This window comes from Cinclus cinclus, chromosome 17 (genome assembly GCF_963662255.1).
Source record: "Cinclus cinclus chromosome 17, bCinCin1.1, whole genome shotgun sequence".
Lineage (NCBI taxonomy): Eukaryota > Metazoa > Chordata > Aves > Passeriformes > Cinclidae > Cinclus > Cinclus cinclus.
The window spans coordinates 15561214-15584434 of record NC_085062.1 but is presented as its reverse complement, the minus strand read 5'-3'; positions in this window follow the sequence as shown (position 1 = coordinate 15584434).

The window sequence follows — 23221 nt, the reverse complement described above, 5'->3', positions numbered from 1 at the left end:
CCTATTCCCCCCCCTGGTGTCAAATGGGATCCTGGGATTATTAGCCTCCATTGGGTCACAATGGATCCTTGCTTCTCTTAACCCCTGTGCTGTCACAATGCATCCCATGCCCTTTTAGGCCACTTGATGTCACAATGAACCATTTGATTCTTGGCCTTCATGGTGTCATAATGGTTCCTTGCTTCTATAGCTCCCCATGCTGTCAGAGTTCATCCGTGGTCCTTTTGCGCCCCCTGGTGTCAAAAGGGATTCTTAGATTGTTAGCCTGCATTGGGTCGCAATGGTTCCTTGCTTCTCTTAACCCCTGTGGTGTCACAATGCATCCCATGCCCTTTTAGGCCACTTGATGTCACAATGAATCATTTGATTCTTGGCCTCCATGGTGGCGTAATTGTACCAGGTTTTCACTGGGGCCCCATGCTTTCACAATACATCCCTGCCCCTTTTAGGCCCATTGGTGTCACAAGGGATCATTAGATTGTTAGCCTCCATTGGGTCACAATGGATCCTTGCTTCTCTTAACCCCTGTGCTGTCACAATGCATCCCATGCCCTTTTAGGCCACTTGATGTCACAATGAATTATTTGATTCTTGGCCTCCATGGTGGCATAATGGTTCCTTGTTTCTATTGGGCCCCATGCTGTCACAATTCATCCCTGGCCCTTTTAATACCCCCTGGTGCCACAAGGGATCATTAGATTGTTAGCCTGCATTGGGTCACAATGGTTCCTTGCTTCTCTTAACCTCTGTGGAGTCACAATGCATTCCAAGCCCTTTTCGGCCACTTGATGTCACAATGAACCATTTGATTCTTGGCCTTCATGGTGTCATAATGGTTCCTTGCTTCTATAGGTCCCCATGGTGTCAGAGTCCATCCGTGGCCCTTTTGCGCCCCCTGGTGTCACAAGGGATTCTTAGATTGTTAGCCTGCATTGGGTCACAATGGTTCCTTGGTTCTCTTAACTCCTGTGGTGTCACAATGCATCCCATGCCCTTTTAGGCCACTTGATGTCACAATGAATCATTTGATTCTTGGCCTCCATGGTGGCATAATAGATCCTTGCTTCTATTGGTCCCCGTGTTGTAACAATTCATCCCTGCCCCTTTTAGGCCCATTGCTGTCACAAGGGATCATTAGATTGTTAGCCTGCATTGGGTCACAATGGTTCCTTGCTTCTCTTAACCTCTGTGGTGTCACAATGCATCCCATGCCCTTTTAGGCCACTTGATGTCACAATGAACCATTTGATTCTTGGCCTTCATGGTGTCATAATGATTCCTTGCTTCTATAGGTCCCCATGCTGTCAGAGTTCATCCGTGGTCCTTTTCCGCCCCCTGGTGTCAAAAGGGATTCTTAGATTGTTAGGCAGCATTGGATCACAATGGTTCCTTGCTTCTCTTAACCCCTGTGGTGTCACAATGCATCCCATGCCCTTTTAGGCCACTTGATGTCACAATGAATCATTTGATTCTTGGCCTCCATGGTGGCGTAATTGTACCAGGTTTTAATTGGGCCCCATACTTTCACAATACATCCCTGCCCCTTTTAGGCCCATTGGTGTCAAAAGGGATCATTAGATTGTTAGCCTCCATTGGGTCACAATGGATCCTTGCTTCTCTTAACCTCTGTGGTGTCACAATGCATCCCATGCCCTTTTAGGCCACTTGATGTCACAATGAATCATTTGATTCTTGGCCTCCACGGTGGCATAGTAGATCCTTGCTTCTATTGGTCCCCGTGCTGTAACAATCCATCCCTGGCCCTTTTTATACCCCCCGGTGCCACAAGGGATCATTAGATTGTTAGCCTGCATTGGGTCACAATGGTTCCTTGCTTCTCTTAACCTCTGTGCTGTCACAATGCATTCCAAGCCCTTTTAGGCCACTTGATGTCACAATGAACCATTTGATTCTTGGCCTTCATGGTGTCATAATGGTTCCTTGCTTCTATAGGTCCCCATGTTGTCAGAGTCCATCCGTGGCCCTTTTGCGCCCCCTGGTGTCACAATGGATTCTTAGATTGTTAGCCTGCATTGGGTCACAATGGTTCCTTGCTTCTCTTAACCTCTGTGGTGTCACAATGCATCCCATGCCCTTTTAGGCCACTTGATGTCACAATGAATCATTTGATTCTTGGCCTCCATGGTGGCGTAATTGTACCAGGTTTTCATTGGGCCCCATGCTTTCACAATACATCCCTGCCCCTTTTAGGCCCATTGGTGTCAAAAGGGATTATTAGATTGTTAGCCTACATTGGGTCACAATGGATCCTTGCCTCTCTTAACCCCTGTGCTGTCACAATGCATCCCATGCCCTTTTAGGCCACTTGATGTCACAATGAATCATTTGATTCTTGGCCTCCATGGTGGCATAATAGATCCTTGCTTCTATTGGTCCCCGTGCTGTAACAATCCATCCCTGGCCCTTTTTATACCCCCTGGTGCCACAAGGGATCATTAGATTGTTAGCCTGCATTGGATCACAATGATTCCTTGCTTCTCTTAACCTCTGTGGTGTCACAATGCATCCCATGCCCTTTTAGGCCACTTGATGTCACAATGAATCATTTGATTCTTGGCCTCCATGGTGTCATAATGCTTCCTTGTTTCTATTGGGCTCCATGCTGTCACAATTCATCCCTGGACCTTTTACGCCCCCTGGTGTCAAATGGGATTCTTAGATTGTTAGCCTCCATTGGGTCACAATGGTTCCTTGCTTCTCTTAACCCCTGTGGTGTCACAATGCATCCCATGCCCTTTTAGGCCACTTGATGTCACAATGAATCATTTGATTCTTGGCCTCCATGGTGTCATAATGGTTCCTTGTTTCTATTGGGCCCCATGCTGTCACAATTCATCCCTGGCCCTATTCCCCCCCCTGGTGTCAAATGGGATCCTGGGATTATTAGCCTCCATTGGGTCACAATGGATCCTTGCTTCTCTTAACCCCTGTGCTGTCACAATGCATCCCATGCCCTTTTAGGCCACTTGATGTCACAATGAACCATTTGATTCTTGGCCTTCATGGTGTCATAATGGTTCCTTGCTTCTATAGCTCCCCATGCTGTCAGAGTTCATCCGTGGTCCTTTTGCGCCCCCTGGTGTCAAAAGGGATTCTTAGATTGTTAGGCAGCATTGGATCACAATGGTTCCTTGCTTCTCTTAACCCCTGTGGTGTCACAATGCATCCCATGCCCTTTTAGGCCACTTGATGTCACAATGAATCATTTGATTCTTGGCCTCCATGGTGGCGTAATTGTACCAGGTTTTCATTGGGCCCCATGCTTTCACAATACATCCCTGCCCCTTTTAGGCCCATTGGTGTCAAAAGGGATCATTAGATTGTTAGCCTCCATTGGGTCACAATGGATCCTTGCTTCTCTTAACCTCTGTGGTGTCACAATGCATCCCATGCCCTTTTAGGCCACTTGATGTCACAATGAATCATTTTATTCTTGGCCTCCACGGTGGCATAGTAGATCCTTGCTTCTATTGCTCCCCGTGCTGTAACAATCCATCCCTGGCCCTTTTTATACCCCCTGGTGCCACAAGGGATCATTAGATTGTTAGCCTGCATTGGGTCACAATGGTTCCTTGCTTCTCTTAACCTCTGTGCTGTCACAATGCATCCCATGCCCTTTTAGGCCACTTGATGTCACAATGAATCATTTGATTCTTGGCCTCCATGGTGGCATAATAGATCCTTGCTTCTATTGGTCCCCGTGTTGTAACAATTCATCCCTGCCCCTTTTAGGCCCATTGCTGTCACAAGGGATCATTAGATTGTTAGCCTGCATTGGGTCACAATGGTTCCTTGCTTGTCTTAACCTCTGTGGTGTCACAATGCATCCCATGCCCTTTTAGGCCACTTGATGTCACAATGAATCATTTGATTCTTGGCCTCCATGGTGGCATAATAGATCCTTGCTTCTATTGGTCCCCGTGCTGTAACAATCCATCCCTGGCCCTTTTTATACCCCCCGGTGCCACAAGGGATCATTAGATTGTTAGCCTGCATTGGGTCACAATGGTTCCTTGCTTCTCTTAACCTCTGTGCTGTCACAATCCATTCCAAGCCCTTTTAGGCCACTTGATGTCACAATGAACCATTTGATTCTTGGCCTTCATGGTGTCATAATGGTTCCTTGCTTCTATAGGTCCCCATGTTGTCAGAGTCCATCCGTGGCCCTTTTGCGCCCCCTGGTGTCACAATGGATTCTTAGATTGTTAGCCTGCATTGGGTCACAATGGTTCCTTGCTTCTCTTAACCTCTGTGGTGTCACAATGCATCCCATGCCCTTTTAGGCCACTTGATGTCACAATGAATCATTTGATTCTTGGCCTCCATGGTGGCGTAATTGTACCAGGTTTTCATTGGGCCCCATGCTTTCACAATACATCCCTGCCCCTTTTAGGCCCATTGGTGTCAAAAGGGATCATTAGATTGTTAGCCTCCATTGGGTCACAATGATTCCTTGCTTCTCTTAACGCCTGTGCTGTCACAATGCATCCCATGCCCTTTTCGGCCACTTGATGTCACAATGAATTATTTGATTCTTGGCCTCCATGGTGGCATAATAGATCCTTGCTTCTATTGGTCCCCGTGCTGTAACAATCCATCCCTGGCCCTTTTAGGCCCATTGGTGTCACTAGGGATCATTAGATTGTTAGCCTGCAATGGGTCACAATGGTTCCTTGCTTCTCTTAACCTCTGTGGTGTGACAATGCATCCCATGCCCTTTTAGGCCACTTGATGTCACAATGAATCATTTGATTCTTGGCCTCCATGGTGTCATAGTGGTTCCTTGTTTCTATTGGGCCCCATGCTGTCACAATTCATCCCTGGCCCTTTTAATACCCCCTGGTGCCACAAGGGATCATTAGATTGTTAGCCTGCATTGGGTCACAATGGTTCCTTGCTTCTCTTAACCCCTGTGCTGTCACAATGCATCCCATGCCCTTTTCGGCCACTTGATGTCACAATGAATCATTTGATTCTTGGCCTCCATGGTGGCATAATAGATCCTTGCTTCTATTGGTCCCCGTGCTGTAACAATGCATCCCTGGCCCTTTTTATACCCCCTGGTGCCACAAGGGATCATTAGATTGTTAGCCTGCATTGGGTCACAATGGTTCCTTGCTTCTCTTAACCTCTGTGGTGTCACAATGCATTCCAAGCCCTTTTAGGCCACTTGGTCTTACAATGAACCATTTGATTCTTGGCCTTCATGGTGTCATAATGGTTCCTTGCTTCTATAGCTCCCCATGCTGTCAGAGTTCATCCGTGGTCCTTTTGCGCCCCCTGGTGTCAAAAGGGATTCTTAGATTGTTAGCCTACATTGGGTCACAATGGTTCCTTGCTTCTCTTAACCCCTGTGGTGTCACAATGCATCCCATGCCCTTTTAGGCCACTTGATGTCACAATGAATCATTTGATTCTTGGCCTCCATGGTGGCGTAATTGTACCAGGTTTTAATTGGGCCCCATAATTTCACAATACATCCCTGCCCCTTTTAGGCCCATTGGTGTCAAAAGGGATCATTAGATTGTTAGCCTCCATTGGGTCACAATGGATCCTTGCTTCTCTTAACCTCTGTGGTGTCACAATGCCTCCCATGCCCTTTTAGGCCACTTGATGTCACAATGAATCATTTGATTCTTGGCCTCCACGGTGGCATAGTAGATCCTTGCTTCTATTGGTCCCCGTGCTGTAACAATCCATCCCTGGCCCTTTTTATACCCCCTGGTGCCACAAGGGATCATTAGATTGTTAGCCTGCATTGGGTCACAATGGTTCCTTGCTTCTCTTAACCTCTGTGCTGTCACAATGCATCCCATGCCCTTTTAGGCCACTTGATGTCACAATGAATCATTTGATTCTTGGCCTCCATGGTGGCATAATAGATCCTTGCTTCTATTGGTCCCCGTGCTGTAACAATCCATCCCTGGCCCTTTTTATACCCCCCGGTGCCACAAGGGATCATTAGATTGTTAGCCTGCATTGGGTCACAATGGTTCCTTGCTTCTCTTAACCTCCGTGCTGTCACAATGCATTCCAAGCCCTTTTAGGCCACTTGATGTCACAATGAACCATTTGATTCTTGGCCTTCATGGTGTCATAATGGTTCCTTGCTTCTATAGGTCCCCATGTTGTCAGAGTCCATCCGTGGCCCTTTTGCGCCCCCTGGTGTCACAATGGATTCTTAGATTGTTAGCCTGCATTGGGTCACAATGGTTCCTTGCTTCTCTTAACCCCTGTGGTGTCACAATGCATCCCATGCCCTTTTAGGCCACTTGATGTCACAATGAATCATTTGATTCTTGGCCTCCATGGTGGCGTAATTGTACCAGGTTTTAATTGGGCCCCATGCTTTCACAATACATCCCTGCCCCTTTTAGGCCCATTGGTGTCAAAAGGGATTATTAGATTGTTAGCCTCCATTGGGTCACAATGGATCCTTGCCTCTCTTAACCCCTGTGCTGTCACAATGCATCCCATGCCCTTTTAGGCCACTTGATGTCACAATGAATCATTTGATTCTTGGCCTCCATGGTGGCATAATAGATCCTTGCTTCTATTGGTCCCCGTGCTGTAACAATCCATCCCTGGCCCTTTTTATACCCCCTGGTGCCACAAGGGATCATTAGATTGTTAGCCTGCATTGGATCACAATGATTCCTTGCTTCTCTTAACCTCTGTGGTGTCACAATGCATCCCATGCCCTTTTAGGCCACTTGATGTCACAATGAACAATTTGATTCTTGGCCTCCATGGTGTCATAATGCTTCCTTGTTTCTATTGGGCTCCATGCTGTCACAATTCATCCCTGGACCTTTTACGCCCCCTGGTGTCAAATGGGATTCTTAGATTGTTAGCCTGCATTGGGTCACAATGGTTCCTTGCTTCTCTTAACCCCTGTGGTGTCACAATGCATCCCATGCCCTTTTAGGCCACTTGATGTCACAATGAACCATTTGATTCTTGGCCTTCATGGTGTCATAATGGTTCCTTGTTTCTATTGGGCCCCATGCTGTCACAATTCATCCCTGGCCCTATTCCCCCCCCTGGTGTCAAATGGGATCCTGGGATTATTAGCCTCCATTGGGTCACAATGGATCCTTGCTTCTCTTTACCCCTGTGCTGTCACAATGCATCCCATGCCCTTTTAGGCCACTTGATGTCACAATGAACCATTTGATTCTTGGCCTTCATGGTGTCATAATGGTTCCTTGCTTCTATAGCTCCCCATGCTGTCAGAGTTCATCCGTGGTCCTTTTGCGCCCCCTGGTGTCAAAAGGGATTCTTAGATTGTTAGCCTGCATTGGGTCGCAATGGTTCCTTGCTTCTCTTAACCCCTGTGGTGTCACAATGCATCCCATGCCCTTTTAGGCCACTTGATGTCACAATGAATCATTTGATTCTTGGCCTCCATGGTGGCGTAATTGTACCAGGTTTTCACTGGGGCCCCATGCTTTCACAATACATCCCTGCCCCTTTTAGGCGCATTGGTGTCAAAAGGGATCATTAGATTGTTAGCCTCCATTGGGTCACAATGGATCCTTGCTTCTCTTAACCCCTGTGCTGTCACAATGCATCCCATGCCCTTTTAGGCCACTTGATGTCACAATGAATTATTTGATTCTTGGCCTCCATGGTGGCATAATGGTTCCTTGTTTCTATTGGGCCCCATGCTGTCACAATTCATCCCTGGCCCTTTTAATACCCCCTGGTGCCACAAGGGATCATTAGATTGTTAGCCTGCATTGGGTCACAATGGTTCCTTGCTTCTCTTAACCTCTGTGGAGTCACAATGCATTCCAAGCCCTTTTCGGCCACTTGATGTCACAATGAACCATTTGATTCTTGGCCTTCATGGTGTCATAATGGTTCCTTGCTTCTATAGGTCCCCATGGTGTCAGAGTCCATCCGTGGCCCTTTTGCGCCCCCTGGTGTCACAAGGGATTCTTAGATTGTTAGCCTGCATTGGGTCACAATGGTTCCTTGGTTCTCTTAACTCCTGTGGTGTCACAATGCATCCCATGCCCTTTTAGGCCACTTGATGTCACAATGAATCATTTGATTCTTGGCCTCCATGGTGGCATAATAGATCCTTGCTTCTATTGGTCCCCGTGTTGTAACAATTCATCCCTGCCCCTTTTAGGCCCATTGCTGTCACAAGGGATCATTAGATTGTTAGCCTGCATTGGGTCACAATGGTTCCTTGCTTCTCTTAACCTCTGTGGTGTCACAATGCATCCCATGCCCTTTTAGGCCACTTGATGTCACAATGAATCATTTGATTCTTGGCCTCCATGGTGGCATAATAGATCCTTGCTTCTATTGGTCCCCGTGCTGTAACAATCCATCCCTGGCCCTTTTTATACCCCCCGGTGCCACAAGGGATCATTAGATTGTTAGCCTGCATTGGGTCACAATGGTTCCTTGCTTCTCTTAACCTCTGTGCTGTCACAATGCATTCCAAGCCCTTTTAGGCCACTTGATGTCACAATGAACCATTTGATTCTTGGCCTTCATGGTGTCATAATGGTTCCTTGCTTCTATAGGTCCCCATGTTGTCAGAGTCCATCCGTGGCCCTTTTGCGCCCCCTGTTGTCACAATGGATTCTTAGATTGTTAGCCTGCATTGGGTCACAATGGTTCCTTGCTTCTCTTAACCTCTGTGGTGTCACAATGCATCCCATGCCCTTTTAGGCCACTTGATGTCACAATGAATCATTTGATTCTTGGCCTCCATGGTGGCGTAATTGTACCAGGTTTTCATTGGGCCCCATGCTTTCACAATACATCCCTGCCCCTTTTAGGCCCATTGGTGTCAAAAGGGATTATTAGATTGTTAGCCTCCATTGGGTCACAATGGATCCTTGCCTCTCTTAACCCCTGTGCTGTCACAATTCATCCCATGCCCTTTTAGGCCACTTGATGTCACAATGAATCATTTGATTCTTGGCCTCCATGGTGGCATAATAGATCCTTGCTTCTATTGGTCCCCGTGCTGTAACAATCCATCCCTGGCACTTTTTATACACCCTGGTGCCACAAGGGATCATTAGATTGTTAGCCTGCATTGGATCACAATGATTCCTTGCTTCTCTTAACCTCTGTGGTGTCACAATTCATCCCATGCCCTTTTAGGCCACTTGATGTCACAATGAATCATTTGATTCTTGGCCTCCATGGTGTCATAATGGTTCCTTGTTTCTATTGGGCCCCATGCTGTCACAATTCATCCCTGGCCCTATTCCCCCCCCTGGTGTCAAATGGGATCCTGGGATTATTAGCCTCCATTGGGTCACAATGGATCCTTGCTTCTCTTTACCCCTGTGCTGTCACAATGCATCCCATGCCCTTTTAGGCCACTTGATGTCACAATGAACCATTTGATTCTTGGCCTTCATGGTGTCATAATGGTTCCTTGCTTCTATAGCTCCCCATGCTGTCAGAGTTCATCCGTGGTCCTTTTGCGCCCCCTGGTGTCAAAAGGGATTCTTAGATTGTTAGCCTGCATTGGGTCGCAATGGTTCCTTGCTTCTCTTAACCCCTGTGGTGTCACAATGCATCCCATGCCCTTTTAGGCCACTTGATGTCACAATGAATCATTTGATTCTTGGCCTCCATGGTGGCGTAATTGTACCAGGTTTTCACTGGGGCCCCATGCTTTCACAATACATCCCTGCCCCTTTTAGGCGCATTGGTGTCACAAGGGATCATTAGATTGTTAGCCTCCATTGGGTCACAATGGATCCTTGCTTCTCTTAACCCCTGTGCTGTCACAATGCATCCCATGCCCTTTTAGGCCACTTGATGTCACAATGAATTATTTGATTCTTGGCCTCCATGGTGGCATAATGGTTCCTTGTTTCTATTGGGCCCCATGCTGTCACAATTCATCCCTGGCCCTTTTAATACCCCCTGGTGCCACAAGGGATCATTAGATTGTTAGCCTGCATTGGGTCACAATGGTTCCTTGCTTCTCTTAACCTCTGTGGAGTCACAATGCATTCCAAGCCCTTTTCGGCCACTTGATGTCACAATGAACCATTTGATTCTTGGCCTTCATGGTGTCATAATGGTTCCTTGCTTCTATAGGTCCCCATGGTGTCAGAGTCCATCCGTGGCCCTTTTGCGCCCCCTGGTGTCACAAGGGATTCTTAGATTGTTAGCCTGCATTGGGTCACAATGGTTCCTTGGTTCTCTTAACTCCTGTGGTGTCACAATGCATCCCATGCCCTTTTAGGCCACTTGATGTCACAATGAATCATTTGATTCTTGGCCTCCATGGTGGCATAATAGATCCTTGCTTCTATTGGTCCCCGTGTTGTAACAATTCATCCCTGCCCCTTTTAGGCCCATTGCTGTCACAAGGGATCATTAGATTGTTAGCCTGCATTGGGTCACAATGGTTCCTTGCTTCTCTTAACCTCTGTGGTGTCACAATGCATCCCATGCCCTTTTAGGCCACTTGATGTCACAATGAATCATTTGATTCTTGGCCTCCATGGTGGCATAATAGATCCTTGCTTCTATTGGTCCCCGTGCTGTAACAATCCATCCCTGGCCCTTTTTATACCCCCCGGTGCCACAAGGGATCATTAGATTGTTAGCCTGCATTGGGTCACAATGGTTCCTTGCTTCTCTTAACCTCTGTGCTGTCACAATGCATTCCAAGCCCTTTTAGGCCACTAGATGTCACAATGAACCATTTGATTCTTGGCCTTCATGGTGTCATAATGGTTCCTTGCTTCTATAGGTCCCCATGTTGTCAGAGTCCATCCGTGGCCCTTTTGCGCCCCCTGTTGTCACAATGGATTCTTAGATTGTTAGCCTGCATTGGGTCACAATGGTTCCTTGCTTCTCTTAACCTCTGTGGTGTCACAATGCATCCCATGCCCTTTTAGGCCACTTGATGTCACAATGAATCATTTGATTCTTGGCCTCCATGGTGGCGTAATTGTACCAGGTTTTCATTGGGCCCCATGCTTTCACAATACATCCCTGCCCCTTTTAGGCCCATTGGTGTCAAAAGGGATTATTAGATTGTTAGCCTCCATTGGGTCACAATGGATCCTTGCCTCTCTTAACCCCTGTGCTGTCACAATTCATCCCATGCCCTTTTAGGCCACTTGATGTCACAATGAATCATTTGATTCTTGGCCTCCATGGTGGCATAATAGATCCTTGCTTCTATTGGTCCCCGTGCTGTAACAATCCATCCCTGGCACTTTTTATACACCCTGGTGCCACAAGGGATCATTAGATTGTTAGCCTGCATTGGATCACAATGATTCCTTGCTTCTCTTAACCTCTGTGGTGTCACAATGCATCCCATGCCCTTTTAGGCCACTTGATGTCACAATGAATCATTTGATTCTTGGCCTCCATGGTGTCATAATGGTTCCTTGTTTCTATTGGGCCCCATGCTGTCACAATTCATCCCTGGCCCTATTCCCCCCCCTGGTGTCAAATGGGATCCTGGGATTATTAGCCTCCATTGGGTCACAATGGATCCTTGCTTCTCTTTACCCCTGTGCTGTCACAATGCATCCCATGCCCTTTTAGGCCACTTGATGTCACAATGAACCATTTGATTCTTGGCCTTCATGGTGTCATAATGGTTCCTTGCTTCTATAGCTCCCCATGCTGTCAGAGTTCATCCGTGGTCCTTTTGCGCCCCCTGGTGTCAAAAGGGATTCTTAGATTGTTAGCCTGCATTGGGTCGCAATGGTTCCTTGCTTCTCTTAACCCCTGTGGTGTCACAATGCATCCCATGCCCTTTTAGGCCACTTGATGTCACAATGAATCATTTGATTCTTGGCCTCCATGGTGGCGTAATTGTACCAGGTTTTCACTGGGGCCCCATGCTTTCACAATACATCCCTGCCCCTTTTAGGCGCATTGGTGTCACAAGGGATCATTAGATTGTTAGCCTCCATTGGGTCACAATGGATCCTTGCTTCTCTTAACCCCTGTGCTGTCACAATGCATCCCATGCCCTTTTAGGCCACTTGATGTCACAATGAATTATTTGATTCTTGGCCTCCATGGTGGCATAATGGTTCCTTGTTTCTATTGGGCCCCATGCTGTCACAATTCATCCCTGGCCCTTTTAATACCCCCTGGTGCCACAAGGGATCATTAGATTGTTAGCCTGCATTGGGTCACAATGGTTCCTTGCTTCTCTTAACCTCTGTGGAGTCACAATGCATTCCAAGCCCTTTTCGGCCACTTGATGTCACAATGAACCATTTGATTCTTGGCCTTCATGGTGTCATAATGGTTCCTTGCTTCTATAGGTCCCCATGGTGTCAGAGTCCATCCGTGGCCCTTTTGCGCCCCCTGGTGTCACAAGGGATTCTTAGATTGTTAGCCTGCATTGGGTCACAATGGTTCCTTGGTTCTCTTAACTCCTGTGGTGTCACAATGCATCCCATGCCCTTTTAGGCCACTTGATGTCACAATGAATCATTTGATTCTTGGCCTCCATGGTGGCATAATAGATCCTTGCTTCTATTGGTCCCCGTGTTGTAACAATTCATCCCTGCCCCTTTTAGGCCCATTGCTGTCACAAGGGATCATTAGATTGTTAGCCTGCATTGGGTCACAATGGTTCCTTGCTTCTCTTAACCTCTGTGGTGTCACAATGCATCCCATGCCCTTTTAGGCCACTTGATGTCACAATGAATCATTTGATTCTTGGCCTCCATGGTGGCATAATAGATCCTTGCTTCTATTGGTCCCCGTGCTGTCAGAGTTCATCCGTGGTCCTTTTCCGCCCCCTGGTGTCAAAATGGATTCTTAGATTGTTAGGCAGCATTGGATCACAATGGTTCCTTGCTTCTCTTAACCCCTGTGGTGTCACAATGCATCCCATGCCCTTTTAGGCCACTTGATGTCACAATGAATCATTTGATTCTTGGCCTCCATGGTGGCATAATTGTACCAGGTTTTCACTGGGGCCCCATGCTTTCACAATACATCCCTGCCCCTTTTAGGCGCATTGGTGTCACAAGGGATCATTAGATTGTTAGCCTCCATTGGGTCACAATGGATCCTTGCTTCTCTTAACGCCTGTGCTGTCACAATGCATCCCATGCCCTTTTCGGCCACTTGATGTCACAATGAATTATTTGATTCTTGGCCTCCATGGTGGCATAATAGATCCTTGCTTCTATTGGTCCCCGTGCTGTAACAATCCATCCCTGGCCCTTTTAGGCCCATTGGTGTCACTAGGGATCATTAGATTGTTAGCCTGCAATGGGTCACAATGGTTCCTTGCTTCTCTTAACCTCTGTGGTGTGACAATGCATCCCATGCCCTTTTAGGCCACTTGATGTCACAATGAATCATTTGATTCTTGGCCTCCACGGTGGCATAATAGATCCTTGCTTCTATTGGTCCCCGTGCTGTAACAATCCATCCCTGGCCCTTTTTATACCCCCTGGTGCCACAGGGGATCATTAGATTGTTAGCCTGCATTGGGTCACAATGGTTCCTTGCTTCTCTTAACCTCTGTGGTGTCACAATGCATTCCAAGCCCTTTTAGGCCACTTGGTCTTACAATGAACCATTTGATTCTTGGCCTTCATGGTGTCATAATGGTTCCTTGCTTCTATAGCTCCCCATGCTGTCAGAGTTCATCCGTGGTCCTTTTGCGCCCCCTGGTGTCAAAAGGGATTCTTAGATTGTTAGCCTACATTGGGTCACAATGGTTCCTTGGTTCTCTTAACCCCTGTGGTGTCACAATGCATCCCATGCCCTTTTAGGCCACTTGATGTCACAATGAATCATTTGATTCTTGGCCTCCATGGTGGCGTAATTGTACCAGGTTTTAATTGGGCCCCATACTTTCACAATACATCCCTGCCCCTTTTAGGCCCATTGGTGTCAAAAGGGATCATTAGATTGTTAGCCTCCATTGGGTCACAATGGATCCTTGCTTCTCTTAACCTCTGTGGTGTCACAATGCATCCCATGCCCTTTTAGGCCACTTGATGTCACAATGAATCATTTGATTCTTGGCCTCCATGGTGCCATAATAGATCCTTGCTTCTATTGCTCCCCGTGCTGTAACAATCCATCCCTGGCCCTTTTTATACCCCCTGGTGCCACAAGGGATCATTAGATTGTTAGCCTGCATTGGGTCACAATGGTTCCTTGCTTCTCTTAACCTCTGTGCTGTCACAATGCATCCCATGCCCTTTTAGGCCACTTGATGTCACAATGAATCATTTGATTCTTGGCCTCCATGGTGGCATAATAGATCCTTGCTTCTATTGGTCCCCGTGTTGTAACAATTCATCCCTGGCCCTTTTAGGCCCATTGGTGTCACAAGGGATCATTAGATTGTTAGCCTGCATTGGGTCACAATGGTTCCTTGCTTCTCTTAACCTCTGTGGTGTCACAATGCATCCCATGCCCTTTTAGGCCACTTGATGTCACAATGAATCATTTGATTCTTGGCCTCCATGGTGGCATAATAGATCCTTGCTTCTATTGGTCCCCGTGTTGTAACAATTCATCCCTGCCCCTTTTAGGCCCATTGCTGTCACAAGGGATCATTAGATTGTTAGCCTGCATTGGGTCACAATGGTTCCTTGCTTCTCTTAACCTCTGTGGTGTCACAATGCATCCCATGCCCTTTTAGGCCACTTGATGTCACAATGAATCATTTGATTCTTGGCCTCCATGGTGGCATAATAGATCCTTGCTTCTATTGGTCCCCGTGCTGTAACAATCCATCCCTGGCCCTTTTTATACCCCCCGGTGCCACAAGGGATCATTAGATTGTTAGCCTGCATTGGGTCACAATGGTTCCTTGCTTCTCTTAACCTCTGTGCTGTCACAATGCATTCCAAGCCCTTTTAGGCCACTTGATGTCACAATGAACCATTTGATTCTTGGCCTTCATGGTGTCATAATGGTTCCTTGCTTCTATAGGTCCCCATGTTGTCAGAGTCCATCCGTGGCCCTTTTGCGCCCCCTGTTGTCACAATGGATTCTTAGATTGTTAGCCTGCATTGGGTCACAATGGTTCCTTGCTTCTCTTAACCTCTGTGGTGTCACAATGCATCCCATGCCCTTTTAGGCCACTTGATGTCACAATGAATCATTTGATTCTTGGCCTCCATGGTGGCGTAATTGTACCAGGTTTTCATTGGGCCCCATGCTTTCACAATACATCCCTGCCCCTTTTAGGCCCATTGGTGTCAAAAGGGATTATTAGATTGTTAGCCTCCATTGGGTCACAATGGATCCTTGCCTCTCTTAACCCCTGTGCTGTCACAATTCATCCCATGCCCTTTTAGGCCACTTGATGTCACAATGAATCATTTGATTCTTGGCCTCCATGGTGGCATAATAGATCCTTGCTTCTATTGGTCCCCGTGCTGTAACAATCCATCCCTGGCACTTTTTATACACCCTGGTGCCACAAGGGATCATTAGATTGTTAGCCTGCATTGGATCACAATGATTCCTTGCTTCTCTTAACCTCTGTGGTGTCACAATGCATCCCATGCCCTTTTAGGCCACTTGATGTCACAATGAATCATTTGATTCTTGGCCTCCATGGTGTCATAATGGTTCCTTGTTTCTATTGGGCCCCATGCTGTCACAATTCATCCCTGGCCCTATTCCCCCCCCTGGTGTCAAATGGGATCCTGGGATTATTAGCCTCCATTGGGTCACAATGGATCCTTGCTTCTCTTTACCCCTGTGCTGTCACAATGCATCCCATGCCCTTTTAGGCCACTTGATGTCACAATGAACCATTTGATTCTTGGCCTTCATGGTGTCATAATGGTTCCTTGCTTCTATAGCTCCCCATGCTGTCAGAGTTCATCCGTGGTCCTTTTGCGCCCCCTGGTGTCAAAAGGGATTCTTAGATTGTTAGCCTGCATTGGGTCGCAATGGTTCCTTGCTTCTCTTAACCCCTGTGGTGTCACAATGCATCCCATGCCCTTTTAGGCCACTTGATGTCACAATGAATCATTTGATTCTTGGCCTCCATGGTGGCGTAATTGTACCAGGTTTTCACTGGGGCCCCATGCTTTCACAATACATCCCTGCCCCTTTTAGGCGCATTGGTGTCACAAGGGATCATTAGATTGTTAGCCTCCATTGGGTCACAATGGATCCTTGCTTCTCTTAACCCCTGTGCTGTCACAATGCATCCCATGCCCTTTTAGGCCACTTGATGTCACAATGAATTATTTGATTCTTGGCCTCCATGGTGGCATAATGGTTCCTTGTTTCTATTGGGCCCCATGCTGTCACAATTCATCCCTGGCCCTTTTAATACCCCCTGGTGCCACAAGGGATCATTAGATTGTTAGCCTGCATTGGGTCACAATGGTTCCTTGCTTCTCTTAACCTCTGTGGAGTCACAATGCATTCCAAGCCCTTTTCGGCCACTTGATGTCACAATGAACCATTTGATTCTTGGCCTTCATGGTGTCATAATGGTTCCTTGCTTCTATAGGTCCCCATGGTGTCAGAGTCCATCCGTGGCCCTTTTGCGCCCCCTGGTGTCACAAGGGATTCTTAGATTGTTAGCCTGCATTGGGTCACAATGGTTCCTTGGTTCTCTTAACTCCTGTGGTGTCACAATGCATCCCATGCCCTTTTAGGCCACTTGATGTCACAATGAATCATTTGATTCTTGGCCTCCATGGTGGCATAATAGATCCTTGCTTCTATTGGTCCCCGTGTTGTAACAATTCATCCCTGCCCCTTTTAGGCCCATTGCTGTCACAAGGGATCATTAGATTGTTAGCCTGCATTGGGTCACAATGGTTCCTTGCTTCTCTTAACCTCTGTGGTGTCACAATGCATCCCATGCCCTTTTAGGCCACTTGATGTCACAATGAATCATTTGATTCTTGGCCTCCATGGTGGCATAATAGATCCTTGCTTCTATTGGTCCCCGTGCTGTAACAATCCATCCCTGGCCCTTTTTATACCCCCCGGTGCCACAAGGGATCATTAGATTGTTAGCCTGCATTGGGTCACAATGGTTCCTTGCTTCTCTTAACCTCTGTGCTGTCACAATGCATTCCAAGCCCTTTTAGGCCACTTGATGTCACAATGAACCATTTGATTCTTGGCCTTCATGGTGTCATAATGGTTCCTTGCTTCTATAGGTCCCCATGTTGTCAGAGTCCATCCGTGGCCCTTTTGCGCCCCCTGTTGTCACAATGGATTCTTAGATTGTTAGCCTGCATTGGGTCACAATGGTTCCTTGCTTCTCTTAACCTCTGTGGTGTCACAATGCATCCCATGCCCTTTTAGGCCACTTGATGTCACAATGAATCATTTGATTCTTGGCCTCCATGGTGGCGTAATTGTACCAGGTTTTCATTGGGCCCCATGCTTTCACAATACATCCCTGCCCCTTTTAGGCCCATTGGTGTCAAAAGGGATTATTAGATTGTTAGCCTCCATTGGGTCACAATGGATCCTTGCCTCTCTTAACCCCTGTGCTGTCACAATTCATCCCATGCCCTTTTAGGCCACTTGATGTCACAATGAATCATTTGATTCTTGGCCTCCATGGTGGCATAATAGATCCTTGCTTCTATTGGTCCCCGTGCTGTAACAATCCATCCCTGGCACTTTTTATACACCCTGGTGCCACAAGGGATCATTAGATTGTTAGCCTGCATTGGATCACAATGATTCCTTGCTTCTCTTAACCTCTGTGGTGTCACAATGCATCCCATGCCCTTTTAGGCCACTTGATGTCACAATGAATCATTTGATTCTTGGCCTCCATGGTGTCATAATGGTTCCTTGTTTCTATTGGGCCCCATGCTGTCACAATTCATCCCTGGCCCTATTCCCCCCCCTGGTGTCAAATGGGATCCTGGGATTATTAGCCTCCATTGGGTCACAATGGATCCTTGCTTCTCTTTACCCCTGTGCTGTCACAATGCATCCCATGCCCTTTTAGGCCACTTGATGTCACAATGAACCATTTGATTCTTGGCCTTCATGGTGTCATAATGGTTCCTTGCTTCTATAGCTCCCCATGCTGTCAGAGTTCATCCGTGGTCCTTTTGCGCCCCCTGGTGTCAAAAGGGATTCTTAGATTGTTAGCCTGCATTGGGTCGCAATGGTTCCTTGCTTCTCTTAACCCCTGTGGTGTCACAATGCATCCCATGCCCTTTTAGGCCACTTGATGTCACAATGAATCATTTGATTCTTGGCCTCCATGGTGGCGTAATTGTACCAGGTTTTCACTGGGGCCCCATGCTTTCACAATACATCCCTGCCCCTTTTAGGCGCATTGGTGTCACAAGGGATCATTAGATTGTTAGCCTCCATTGGGTCACAATGGATCCTTGCTTCTCTTAACCCCTGTGCTGTCACAATGCATCCCATGCCCTTTTAGGCCACTTGATGTCACAATGAATTATTTGATTCTTGGCCTCCATGGTGGCATAATGGTTCCTTGTTTCTATTGGGCCCCATGCTGTCACAATTCATCCCTGGCCCTTTTAATACCCCCTGGTGCCACAAGGGATCATTAGATTGTTAGCCTGCATTGGGTCACAATGGTTCCTTGCTTCTCTTAACCTCTGTGGAGTCACAATGCATTCCAAGCCCTTTTCGGCCACTTGATGTCACAATGAACCATTTGATTCTTGGCCTTCATGGTGTCATAATGGTTCCTTGCTTCTATAGGTCCCCATGGTGTCAGAGTCCATCCGTGGCCCTTTTGCGCCCCCTGGTGTCACAAGGGATTCTTAGATTGTTAGCCTGCATTGGGTCACAATGGTTCCTTGGTTCTCTTAACTCCTGTGGTGTCACAATGCATCCCATGCCCTTTTAGGCCACTTGATGTCACAATGAATCATTTGATTCTTGGCCTCCATGGTGGCATAATAGATCCTTGCTTCTATTGGTCCCCGTGTTGTAACAATTCATCCCTGCCCCTTTTAGGCCCATTGCTGTCACAAGGGATCATTAGATTGTTAGCCTGCATTGGGTCACAATGGTTCCTTGCTTCTCTTAACCTCTGTGGTGTCACAATGCATCCCATGCCCTTTTAGGCCACTTGATGTCACAATGAATCATTTGATTCTTGGCCTCCATGGTGGCATAATAGATCCTTGCTTCTATTGGTCCCCGTGCTGTCAGAGTTCATCCGTGGTCCTTTTCCGCCCCCTGGTGTCAAAATGGATTCTTAGATTGTTAGGCAGCATTGGATCACAATGGTTCCTTGCTTCTCTTAACCCCTGTGGTGTCACAATGCATCCCATGCCCTTTTAGGCCACTTGATGTCACAATGAATCATTTGATTCTTGGCCTCCATGGTGGCATAATTGTACCAGGTTTTCACTGGGGCCCCATGCTTTCACAATACATCCCTGCCCCTTTTAGGCGCATTGGTGTCACAAGGGATCATTAGATTGTTAGCCTCCATTGGGTCACAATGGATCCTTGCTTCTCTTAACGCCTGTGCTGTCACAATGCATCCCATGCCCTTTTCGGCCACTTGATGTCACAATGAATTATTTGATTCTTGGCCTCCATGGTGGCATAATAGATCCTTGCTTCTATTGGTCCCCGTGCTGTAACAATCCATCCCTGGCCCTTTTAGGCCCATTGGTGTCACTAGGGATCATTAGATTGTTAGCCTGCAATGGGTCACAATGGTTCCTTGCTTCTCTTAACCTCTGTGGTGTGACAATGCATCCCATGCCCTTTTAGGCCACTTGATGTCACAATGAATCATTTGATTCTTGGCCTCCACGGTGGCATAATAGATCCTTGCTTCTATTGGTCCCCGTGCTGTAACAATCCATCCCTGGCCCTTTTTATACCCCCTGGTGCCACAGGGGATCATTAGATTGTTAGCCTGCATTGGGTCACAATGGTTCCTTGCTTCTCTTAACCTCTGTGGTGTCACAATGCATTCCAAGCCCTTTTAGGCCACTTGGTCTTACAATGAACCATTTGATTCTTGGCCTTCATGGTGTCATAATGGTTCCTTGCTTCTATAGCTCCCCATGCTGTCAGAGTTCATCCGTGGTCCTTTTGCGCCCCCTGGTGTCAAAAGGGATTCTTAGATTGTTAGCCTACATTGGGTCACAATGGTTCCTTGGTTCTCTTAACCCCTGTGGTGTCACAATGCATCCCATGCCCTTTTAGGCCACTTGATGTCACAATGAATCATTTGATTCTTGGCCTCCATGGTGGCGTAATTGTACCAGGTTTTAATTGGGCCCCATACATTCACAATACATCCCTGCCCCTTTTAGGCCCATTGGTGTCAAAAGGGATCATTAGATTGTTAGCCTCCATTGGGTCACAATGGATCCTTGCTTCTCTTAACCTCTGTGGTGTCACAATGCATCCCATGCCCTTTTAGGCCACTTGATGTCACAATGAATCATTTGATTCTTGGCCTCCATGGTGCCATAATAGATCCTTGCTTCTATTGCTCCCCGTGCTGTAACAATCCATCCCTGGCCCTTTTTATACCCCCTGGTGCCACAAGGGATCATTAGATTGTTAGCCTGCATTGGGTCACAATGGTTCCTTGCTTCTCTTAACCTCTGTGCTGTCACAATGCATCCCATGCCCTTTTAGGCCACTTGATGTCACAATGAATCATTTGATTCTTGGCCTCCATGGTGGCATAATAGATCCTTGCTTCTATTGGTCCCCGTGTTGTAACAATTCATCCCTGGCCCTTTTAGGCCCATTGGTGTCACAAGGGATCATTAGATTGTTAGCCTGCATTGGGTCACAATGGTTCCTTGCTTCTCTTAACCTCTGTGGTGTCACAATGCATCCCATGCCCTTTTAGGCCACTTGATGTCACAATGAATCATTTGATTCTTGGCCTCCATGGTGGCATAATAGATCCTTGCTTCTATTGGTCCCCGTGCTGTAACAATCCATCCCTGGCCCTTTTTATACCCCCCGGTGCCACAAGGGATCATTAGATTGTTAGCCTGCATTGGGTCACAATGGTTCCTTGCTTCTCTTAACCTCTGTGCTGTCACAATGCATTCCAAGCCCTTTTAGGCCACTTGATGTCACAATGAACCATTTGATTCTTGGCCTTCATGGTGTCATAATGGTTCCTTGCTTCTATAGGTCCCCATGTTGTCAGAGTCCATCCGTGGCCCTTTTGCGCCCCCTGGTGTCACAATGGATTCCTAGATTGTTAGCCTGCATTGGGTCACAATGGTTCCTTGCTTCTCTTAACCCCTGTGGTGTCACAATGCATCCCATGCCCTTTTAGGCCACATGATGTCACAATGAATCATTTGATTCTTGGCCTCCATGGTGGCGTAATTGTACCAGGTTTTCATTGGGCCCCATGCTTTCACAATACATCCCTGCCCCTTTTAGGCCCATTGGTGTCAAAAGGGATTATTAGATTGTTAGCCTCCATTGGGTCACAATGGATCCTTGCCTCTCTTAACCCCTGTGCTGTCACAATTCATCCCATGCCCTTTTAGGCCACTTGATGTCACAATGAATCATTTGATTCTTGGCCTCCATGGTGGCATAATAGATCCTTGCTTCTATTGGTCCCCGTGCTGTAACAATCCATCCCTGGCCCTTTTAATACCCCCTGGTGCCACAAGGGATCATTAGATTGTTAGCCTGCATTGGATCACAATGATTCCTTGCTTCTCTTAACCTCTGTGGTGTCACAATGCATCCCATGCCCTTTTAGGCCACTTGATGTCACAATGAATCATTTGATTCTTGGCCTCCATGGTGTCATAATGCTTCCTTGTTTCTATTGGGCTCCATGCTGTCACAATTCATCCCTGGACCTTTTACGCCCCCTGGTGTCAAATGGGATTCTTAGATTGTTAGCCTGCATTGGGTCACAATGGTTCCTTGCTTCTCTTAACCCCTGTGGTGTCACAATGCATCCCATGCCCTTTTAGGCCACTTGATGTCACAATGAATCATTTGATTCTTGGCCTCCATGGTGTCATAATGGTTCCTTGTTTCTATTGGGCCCCATGCTGTCACAATTCATCCCTGGCCCTATTCCCCCCCCTGGTGTCAAATGGGATCCTGGGATTATTAGCCTCCATTGGGTCACAATGGATCCTTGCTTCTCTTAACCCCTGTGCTGTCACAATGCATCCCATGCCCTTTTAGGCCACTTGATGTCACAATGAACCATTTGATTCTTGGCCTTCATGGTGTCATAATGGTTCCTTGCTTCTATAGCTCCCCATGCTGTCAGAGTTCATCCGTGGTCCTTTTGCGCCCCCTGGTGTCAAAAGGGATTCTTAGATTGTTAGGCAGCATTGGATCACAATGGTTCCTTGCTTCTCTTAACCCCTGTGGTGTCACAATGCATCCCATGCCCTTTTAGGCCACTTGATGTCACAATGAATCATTTGATTCTTGGCCTCCATGGTGGCGTAATTGTACCAGGTTTTCATTGGGCCCCATGCTTTCACAATACATCCCTGCCCCTTTTAGGCCCATTGGTGTCAGAAGGGATCATTAGATTGTTAGCCTCCATTGGGTCACAATGGATCCTTGCTTCTCTTAACGCCTGTGCTGTCACAATGCATCCCATGCCCTTTTCGGCCACTTGATGTCACAATGAATTATTTGATTCTTGGCATCCATGGTGGCATAATAGATCCTTGCTTCTATTGGTCCCCGTGCTGTAACAATCCATCCCTGGCCCTTTTAGGCCCATTGGTGTCACTAGGGATCATTAGATTGTTAGCCTGCAATGGGTCACAATGGTTCCTTGCTTCTCGTAACCCCTGTGCTGTCACAATGCATCCCATGCCCTTTTAGGCCACTTGATGTCACAATGAATTATTTGATTCATGGCCTCCATGGTGGCATAATGGTTCCATGTTTCTATTGGGCCCCATGCTGTCACAATTCATCCCTGGCCCTTTTAATACCCCCTGGTGCCACAAGGGATCATTAGATTGTTAGCCTGCATTGGGTCACAATGATTCCTTGCTTCTCTTAACCTCTGTGGTGTCACAATGCATCCCATGCCCTTTTAGGCCACTTGATGTCACAATGAATCATTTGATTCTTGGCCTCCATGGTGTCATAATGCTTCCTTGTTTCTATTGGGCTCCATGCTGTCACAATTCATCCCTGGACCTTTTACGCCCCCTGGTGTCAAATGGGATTCTTAGATTGTTAGCCTGCATTGGGTCACAATGGTTCCTTGCTTCTCTTAACC